The 9,775-nt window shown below is 46.4% G+C and overlaps 1 long non-coding RNA gene across 1 annotated transcript; it reads right to left on the bottom strand.

The window, feature by feature from the left end:
- Positions 1–491: 491 nt before the first annotated feature.
- On the bottom strand, positions 492–9,222 carry LOC125336032. The gene is made up of 2 exons (XR_007207631.1): positions 7,133–9,222; positions 492–4,796 (listed from the first exon to the last, which is right to left on the bottom strand). It is a non-coding gene; the product is annotated as an uncharacterized LOC125336032 (long non-coding RNA).
- Between the last annotated feature and the right edge of the window lie 553 nt (positions 9,223–9,775).

Below are 9,775 nucleotides of genomic sequence, written 5' to 3'. Positions count from 1 at the left end.
GGATCCAATCCCTCCCCTGAAATCCTGTCCCAGTTAAACCGGGGGTTCTCCTTTTATCTTTTGCTTTGCCTCTTTACTGACTGCTTCCCTCGCGGGAGAGCAGAACCGCAGCCTCAGAGGCTCCACACTCGCTTTGCAGGTCTGGGGGCAAAGCCCGCCTCTCATGCACACATTTTCATCCCCCGTATTCCCCCCAAAAAAGAGGAAAGAAAAAATACCTTTCTCTGAGTCTTCGTGCACAAGATTTTACGTGTTTAACTGCCGTGGTATCTTAGGGAGCCTTTTCATTCCTTTCTTTTTGCTTTGTCTCCTCTCCTGTCCTCCAGGTGTTTGACCTGAAAACCCCCCTGACCACGCTGGGAAACACAAAGCAAGGCCGCCAAAAAGTGGGCAGGGGTGCCCCCCCGCTCTGGGTGCCCCAGGAGATCTCAGAGGTGACACCTTTTCCCCATACGGGCGACCAAATTGTGAAAAACGAGGTTTGCTCTTTGTAAAATTTTAAGAAAAGTTTAATAAAAGGGACAATTAGGAGACAATAGCAAAAAGGATAGTACGGCCGGGTGCTTTGGCAGAGCCAAAGGCACACCTCTACATCCAAAAGATCGTCTTTAAAAGTACATCTCTTATTGCATATTCATCACAATCATGCATGATTCATAAATTCTGTGGAGTTCCTATGTATCATCCCATCAGCCCTATGTTCCTCCTTGGCTCCATTCCGTCTCTACTCCCTCCATAAATTCTTCTCTCTCTGGTTTCTGGTTTTTCTTCTCTGATAAGATACTCTAGGAATGTGAAGACTTTCTCGGCCTGTCTTTTTTAAATTGACTACATAAACAATAGACATTCTACATCATGTATTACATTACAGAACCTAGGTAAAATTTTTCTAACATTAAGGAACATGAAAAAGCCAATATCACAATACATTCATAACAATTATGTAACATGCGAAAAGCCAACATCACAATACATTCATAATAATTATGTAACATGCAAAAAGACAACATCACAGTACATTTATAACATAACCAACCACCATACACCACGGTGTGGGCATGAGGCATTCACGTGGCACGCCTCACTTCCTCTATTCTAGCTGGGTCACTCTCCCGCAGTCCTCTTCTACTTAGGCTAAGTAACAGGCTGGAGCCATGATTTGACCAGGCCTTCCCTTTACGAAGCTTTACCTATGGGTCACACTTCCCCCTTCTTTGTTTTTTAAGTGTTGCACAGCTAAAACTGTCTGTGCCGGTATGGCCATTATCTTATTAAGATTATTATTGATCATTTGTTGCACACAAGATAATATACATGGGATACATATCATAATCAGTAAGAGCACATATGGATAACTATGCCATACATTGCTAAGTGTTTAAACCATGTCCTGAAGCCGAAGCCAAGGTTGTCGAGCCATGAAGACACCCCCCACCAATCACCCTCATTATGTTGCTGTAACTGTTTAATGAGCTGCTTCAGATTATTGATACTCTTATGAATAGACTCTGAATGATCACTTAAGTTCATGCAGCACATGCCGTCAAAATCATCGCATCCATGGCCTTGAGCCAACAGCAAGAAGTCAATGGCCTCTCTGTTTTGCAGTGTTGCATGTCGCACCGATTTAACGTCCATTAGCACAGCTGAAAGAGCAGGACTGGTGGCATTAGCTTCCTTTGCAAGCCAGCAGCCAAGCTTATTTAAAGAAGCCAAGGCGTGAGCAGTACCAATTGCTGGTACTAAACTGGCAGAGATGCGCTCTGCTGCGTTCTAGAAAGCTACCGTCGGATTGCACTTCTCGTTAAGAACCTGTGTGCTGCACCTAACTCGATGCTGTGCTGCAACAATTAGAGCAGTCCAATTTGGATGAAACAAGGTTAGTTGACCAATGGTGCAAGGTCCGCCAACAGCTGTGCCTGGTATACCTTTCCAGACATGCTCCCCGCATATTAAGAACAGGTCCTAGGGGAGAGCAACAGCGCTGATGCCAGATGTCAGTTGACTTTCCAAGGTCTGATTACACCACAAGGAAGCATTGCTGAAAATACCTTTAGGAGAGACATCAAAGTTAACACTGTTCATATAAACACCAAATGTACCATCAATGTAAAAGCACAGCAAAGTGCGCAAAGTCCCTAGGGTATCTAGTTCTTGTGGCTGTGAGGGCAAAGCTGGAAAGTCATGCATCCTTCTCAAATCTTTATACCATGTCTCATCCTGTCCTGTCCTGTCTTCCACCAGGGGTCCTGGCACCACCACATAGGCTGCAATATACCTGGGGCCGTGTAGTTTTGCTGCACGCTTTCATTATACAGCTTACCAAAGTGTTTCTTGTCAATGGGTACCCCTACCAAGCACATGAGAAAAGGATCACTAGCAGTTGTCATACAGATGCACATAGCATCGGCGTGCATAGCGGGTACGACACTCGGATTGCCTTTGCCAATCAGGATGATACAACAAATGGTCGCATACACCACGAAGGAACCCATTTCATGTGGTGACCTGTGGAGACACAAGCATAACCCCTTCCCCATGTTAACAAGTCTAAAGGTCCTGCCCACTGCCCTGTTCCTGGGTCCTTCACCATCACTGGAGGCCTGGGATGAGCCTTTGTATCAAAAGAATATTTCCTTTTGCATGCTGTTTGGCCAGCTTCATCTCAATTCAGGAAATTGAGAACATACAGGGCTTTTGCTAACCTATCATGTGGGTGCTCCAACTCCCCCTTCTTTTGTTTTTGAAGCATTGTTTTCAGTGTTCTGTAAGCACGTTCAACAATTGCCTGACCAGTGGGAGAGTGAGGGATACCCATGCTGTGGGAGATACCCCATTGCTGTAAGAACTGGCGAGTCCACTCAGAAGCATAAGCAGGGCCATTGTCAGTCTTTATAGTGTCTGGGAGGCCCAAAGTAGCAAAGCGTGGGAGCCAGTGTTGAGTAACATCATGAACCTTTTCTCCTGTTTGGGCAGTTGCCATGAAAAAACATGAGAAAGTGTCAACAGTTACATGAGCATACTTTAAGTGATCAAATTCTGGAACATGAGTAACATCAGTTTGCGAGACAGAATTAGCAGTTAGGCCTCGAGGACTGACGCCTTCTGCTAAAGGAGCAGGAGGAATTCCACGGCAAGAGGGGCAGGAAAGCAGAATGTCTCGAGCTTGTGAGGCAGTCAATTGGAATTGCTTTCGTAAAGAGAGTGCATTCTGATGAAAGAAGTCATGAGACAGCTTAGCCTGAGCAAACTTACTAGGCACAACATTTGTCATGACAATAAGATCAGCACAAGTTATTACCTTCCATGATAGGTCCAGGTAAACCTGTATGAGAATGGACACGAAGCACATAAAAGTCATGCCTTGTTGTTAATCAAAAGCCACAGTGTACACAGCTCTGCAAATAAAATTAGGTTATCAACATAGCGCAAGTATGAAGATTCCAAACGAACAACTACATCAGCGGCATATGCAGAATCACTTACAATGTTGAGTGGTTCCTGTGAAAACAACTGAAAAGCATAGCAGATAGCGGCTAACTCTAGGATTTGCACTGAAGCATTTTGCACTGTCAGAACCCTTTTATGCCATTGGGCAGTCACCCTCACGCCATACTACTGCAGCTTTGCTGGTTCTGCTGGATGCGTCTGTAAAAACTGTCATTCCATTGACAGGAATCATGCTGCAGCAGCATTTTGCATGTAAGGGGAGGCTACCCACCTCTGTCCACAGGTGATGTGAAGGGCAGTGGATAGACAATTGTCCTGAAAAGTCTGCAAGTGCAATCTGAAATTTAGTGTCCTCTGACAACAACCATGGCAAGTTTTCTTTGTTTGCAGGTACATAGATTACATGTGGATCATGGCCATTGAGCTTGCAGTGGCTTGCGGCCTTTCATGATTAGCTGCGCAAACATGTCATGGATAGTCCATACAGTTTTTGTTGCCGTGTGATCTAGTGCAGCTACTATAGCTGTGGTCAGCTTTTTCTGTTCTTGCTTGTCCCTGTTATTACACACTCTCCAGGCTTCTCCCATTAATGCTTCCAGGTCTCCACTTGCAGGTTAGCTCAATTTTTGAAGCTTAAATCTGATGTCTGGGCTTGATTGCCCTAACACTGGAGAAACTAACTGCTGCTTTCCCATGTCTGATGAGGGGTCTAGGGTTGTGTATTTCTGCAAGGCTGCACAGAGTTTGTCTACAAAGGCAGTAGGAGACTTCTGGCATCCTTGTTTAACTTGAAATATCATGGACCAATTTACTGCTTGTGGGATAGCATTTTCCAATCCAATTTTTATCTGATTTTGGTATTTAACTAGCAGTGCATAATCTCTTTCATCGTTTGGATTCCAGCTGTGATTAGAGGTGGGGAACGCCTGTTCTACGGTCCCTTGTAAAGCTCCACTAGCAATTTGCCCTTCTACATGCACTTTAGCTGCTTTTATTACTAGTTCCTTCTCTGTTTCTGTAAGCTCCGACAGCATTAAATCAATGTCACCCCAGTCAGGATCTTGGTTTCTTACAATTAATTCAAACCGTTTTGCAACTTTTTCGGGGTCTTCTCTGTAATTTCTAACTTCTTCTCTCCAGCTATTGAGATCACTAGTGGAAAAGGGAACTTTCACTTGCATTACTTCTCCCCCAGGGCCTATTACTTCTCTCAGAGGGGCTATCAGAGGCAAAGGTTATTTTTGCTTTACTTCTCGGCTGTGCTGTTATTGGAGTCCCCGAACTTGTTCCCTCCCCAGGATCATCTATCTCATCTTCGCTAGTGCTTGGGCTGGATGAGGGGTGAGCTGTGGATACAAAAATGCTGTTAGCAAGACATTTTCCTGCTTCTTTATAAGCCCGCGAGATACTTTTCTCTCTCACAAAGATAGTAGCAGAGTTCTATAAACACCTGTGACCTTGCAAAGCCTTGTTTATGGTACAGTAGAAAAATATTTTGACAATGGATGTTTTAGGATTTTAGCCAATCACCCCAAGGGGTGGCTGATCCTTTGTCCAATTAGACTATGAAGAAAAAAGTCTATAAAAGAGTTTGTGAAATAATTAAATAAATCAATCTTGCTGCACAATTCCTGCCTGTTGGATCTCTCCTCTCCTCCCTACCACTGCAGGATACTGTAATAGCAAGCGGTTGGAGGAGAGTGCGCAGCAGGCCTTGAATAGCTCGATTGTAAATCCTGAACATCTATAAAGCTGTCTCTTTCATGCTTATCTGCTAACTTCAAACACTTCTGGCCTATACTGCAGGCAGAACAACATTTCTTCAGTTTCTGTTTACTGTCTTTTTCTAATGCTAAACAAAAGGATCCTCTGGAGCCAAATTTATGCCACTTTCCCTTTGCCACTCAGGTTTACTTCTCAGAATAAAAACCATGTTGGCATAAATTACTTCACACCACTTTTGCTGTGTCCTTAAAAACAACATTAACTGCAACAAGGTATCATAATGTAATGTTCCATTTATTGGCCATTTTTTTTCCAACTCTAATTTGTACAGGGGCCACCACTGGTTAGAGGAGTTAATTAAATCTGCTTTTCTTTTAGTTGCTCCTGGTCTATCTCCTAATTCTTTCCAGTGTGCTAGTATACATCCTAACGGGCTTTTCTTTACTACTTCTTTGCTACTCGCAGACCCCATTTTACTCTTGGCTTTCTCCACTCCCCACCGAAATGTTTTTTTGACAACTCCACAACCACTTGTCAATTTTCTCCTTAACTTCTTAAATCTCGGAAGTCTCTAACGGCCTTCCATACATCAATTTTACAACTCTTAAAACTGCTCGAAAGTCACCGTACCGACATGACCTTTCACACACCAATTTTACAGCTCTTAAAACCACTCAAAAGTCACTGTACCAACACGGCCTTCTACACATCAATTTTACAACTCCTAAAACCACTCAAAAGTCACCATACCAATATGACCTTCCACACACAAAACAAGGAATTGGGGTCTTATAAATGAAAGGAATGAAGCAGGGTATTAGAACAGGATGGGGCATGGATTAAAATTCTTAATAAAGCAAACCATAAAAAAACTTCTGGAAAACACTCAAACAGTAACAGCTGTAAAGGCACCAATGCAGACAGTGAAAACTTTTAGCAGACACACAGCAGCCAGTAATAGTTGTTAGTACACACACAGAAAAGAAACACTGATTTTATACAAATTACACAAAACAATACATATAGCGATCAGACTTAAGATTTTTTAAAGCCAAGGCCAACAATAATAAAAAGTCATCAGACTTCTTTTGGGGCCTCTAACCCCTTGTCTTGGGGGTGACTTTATGATGTGTATCCAATATCGCTGGCCTATGCCCAGAAATTAATTTTGTGCCTTTCTATGCTTTTAAACTGAGCCTGAGAGGGGGGAGAGAAAAAAAACCCCGAGCAAAACTTTCAAAGCAGTTTGCAGTTTGTTTTCATGTTTCAAGGACACATACACACAGACTCCTTTTGCTTCTAACAGCAGCGGCAGGAGCAGGAGGAAGCGCTCTGCTTGCTTTTTTTTTTTCCAGCCAGCTTTCGGCCAGTTTTTCAGCTCCTTTTCCTCTGGAGAGTTGAACTTTGTTTTCCTGGGACTCCGATTTTTCCCTTCTTCTCTGCTGGACAGTTTCAACATCAGAATACATTGGGAGGACTTTTCACTGAGGCCTTGGCCCTGGAGGTGGGCCCACCACCCCATCCCAGCTCCAAGGAGGGGAAGAGAGAGACTACAGAAGGACTCTGAAATTTTCCCAGGTTTTCTCTCAGAAGAGTGAGAGGTTTTATTATTTAGCATTATTATCCTTTTCCTGTGTGTTTGTTAAAGAAATAGTTTTTATCTCTTTCACTTTCCTTCGAGGAAAATTTATTTTTTCCTGAACCTGGTGGGGGAGGGGTGGTTGTAACCTGCCTTCTCTCAGGGGATATATTTCCAAATTTGTCCAAACCAGCACATGCCTTGGTACCTTTTTTTGGGATTTTAACCCCCCCGTTTTTCTTCTGGGGCCTCCAATCCCTTTGTATCCCTTCAGGAATTCTTCCTGTGATAGTGCACCCAGCATATGTTGTCACGTATGTCTTACGGGAGCTTCTTAACCAAACAAACCAAGAACATTTTAAATCAAGTTACAAATACCTTGAATTTTTGCAGTCAGCCGGTCCTTCTCTGCCCCCGCAGAGAGCCAGTGAAGCGCAGAGTCCCTCCGAGAAAATCTCGGGGCATGACAAGGGAGTCCCCAGCTTCCACGGATGCTGCAGCCAGGCAGAGAAGTCCTGCCACGGTAGGTTTCTGCAGAGTGATGCCCGAAAGATAGGCTGGAAATAAATTCCCATAGACCGATGCCTATAGAGCAGGTATTTGTTTATTGCAGTGGTGGTGGTGAGGGGGACTTTTCCTCCTAACTCACCCGCCTTTGTCAAGTGCTCTGGTATATTTATACAGTAAATTTTGTTTAATGCTTCTCTGTCATTACAACATCATCACATACGCGCTGGAACTAATTTACATAGCATGATCCCATGGTTATTAGATAATTCTTTGCACTGTGCTTGTGCTTCCCCAGTTTGGGGGTCTTCGGGGGTCTTTGATGAAGGCTTCTAAAGTCTTCTTTGCACTTGAACTTTTCAACTTTGTCTTTGGGGCATGCGTAGTTATGGTGCTCCTTGGTCCATCTGGTCTTAACTGGCCTAAATTCTTTGTTTTGTGGCTAATTGGCTTTGTGCCTGCCAATTTCTCATTAGTACTACACTTATCTACTTCTAAAACTATACACCTGGTAAGTTGTTTTGGTTTTTTTTCCCCTCTCTTTTTGTCTATTCCACATTTAAGCAACTAGTTTACTATATACTAGCAATTACATTGTACAAAAAAAGTTACTCATATCAGGTTATATGGGATATCAAAAGTTATGATTCAGGTTATATAAGCATCAGGTTATATAGGTATAGAAGTTATGATTCAGGCTACATAAGTAAAAGCTATGATTCAGGCTATGTAAGTATAGAAGGCTATGCTTCATGTTATATTGATATTCTTGAGGTTATATTGAAAAAAAAGTCATGATTTAGGTTATAATGATATTAGGTTACACAGATATCTTATAACCCAAGTTATATAAGCACTTTGTAACTTTGACCGAAGTTAGATAGACATCAAGAGGATGCAGGTGGATTTTGTGCTCACTCATGGCATGCAGATGGACAGTAAAGCCTGAGCCAGTGCCCATCCCCAGCTTGTGTCCGGCTGTGTTATCAGGGTGGAAAAAAATTGGGAGCAGCCCCAGTGCTGCTTCTCATCCTGGCTGGGCATGCAGCTGCTGGGAGACGTGTGTGTCCTGATGCCCTCACTCGCCCCCCCACCCGTGGACAAGATTTGGGGCACTTTGAAGCCATTTTAGGGGTGAATTAGGCTGGTTCAGGGAGGGCAAGGGGACAATTTGAGAGGCTTTCTGGGGTGTCCCTGTTTTGCCCCCCACCCCAAATCTGTCCCCTCTATTGGTAGTCCCTGCACCGGCCCTACCGGGTCCCTCCTGTGCCCCCCAAAGGCCCTCACGGAGGGGGAGGGACCCCCAATATTCACTGTGCCACATATATGGGAAGCCCCTCCCCCGTTACCCACCCCCTCCGTCCTCGTCCCCGCGGCCTTGCAGCCGCAAAAGAGGACGAGGCCAAAGCGAGAAGGAGACCCCAGGCCGTCGGAGCGCGGAGGGCTTCCCGTGGCTTCGCAGATGCCGCTGCTCACCCTTGTCGCCAGAGAGAATGCCTACGGCGGCGGGCGAGCGGCCAATCCAAATGGGGCTAGGATGACAGGGGCGGATCGCGGAGGCAGTGCCGCGGCGCCGGGGAGCGGGTTGGGCTTTGCTCGGGGCCGAAAGCGGAGTCAGAGGCCCAAGGAGGTGGGCGGTCGTGCCAAGTCCCTTTCGAGTGTCGACGCGAGCAGCCTGCTGGCACTGCTCAACGCGGGGAATTGCAGCGGTTTCAGGGCCGCACGCGGGCGCAGAGCCGGCGGCAGCTGCGGGCCGGTCGGGGGAGGCAGCGCGCCAAGGGGTCGGGCCGGGCGTGAGGGTGGCGCGGGGCTTGCCGTCAGGTGATGGAGTGGGGCAGGGCTTTATGGCGCCGGTATGCCGGGGCTCGGCTTCCCGGTTGAGATGAAGCGCACCTTTGGGCTTTTAAGCAGTGCAAGAGCGGAGATGGTCTCGAGGAGAGACTTTCAGATTCTGCCCTCTTTTGCAGGGCGGGAGTTTACTGCGGAGCTTTCTCCCACCCACCTTCCCCCCACTCTCCCCCTTCTCTCCCCCCCCGGTCTGCTCTTGGGATGGCAGTGACTGTGACAGGAAAGGGGCACCCCGCAATGGGACATTTGTGGCTCAGCTCTAGACACAAATGTGAGGGGCAAACTGTCTGGCACTGGCCTTTGGGCTTCGAAGGTGCCAAAGCCGGGCCTTGCAGGGAGCTGCGGAGTGCCACGGCCCTGGCCGTTTCCCAGAGAGGGCTGGCTTCGCACAGGCGCTGGGTCTCACCTGGCACAGGGAGCTGCAGCGTGTGGGGAACGAATCCCTGCTGTTCTCGTGCCCCAGGGCGTCCCCCGGGAGCAGCCGTGCTCCAGGCCGTGACTGTCACCTGCACACCTAAGGACCCGGAGGGGCTGTTACACACCACAGCTGTGGCAGGGACAGAGACATGAGAGGCCACAGGAGTGGGGTGGCACTGGCTGCATGCTGTCCCTGCTGCTTCTCCTCCAGCTGCCGGGGGAGCAGCAACTGCCAGCCACCTGCTCCTG

The sequence above is a fragment of the Corvus hawaiiensis genome, chromosome 19, assembly GCF_020740725.1.
Source record: "Corvus hawaiiensis isolate bCorHaw1 chromosome 19, bCorHaw1.pri.cur, whole genome shotgun sequence".
Lineage (NCBI taxonomy): Eukaryota > Metazoa > Chordata > Aves > Passeriformes > Corvidae > Corvus > Corvus hawaiiensis.
The sequence above is the reverse complement of the archived record's forward strand: the minus strand, read 5'-3'. Positions and strand labels throughout refer to the sequence as shown.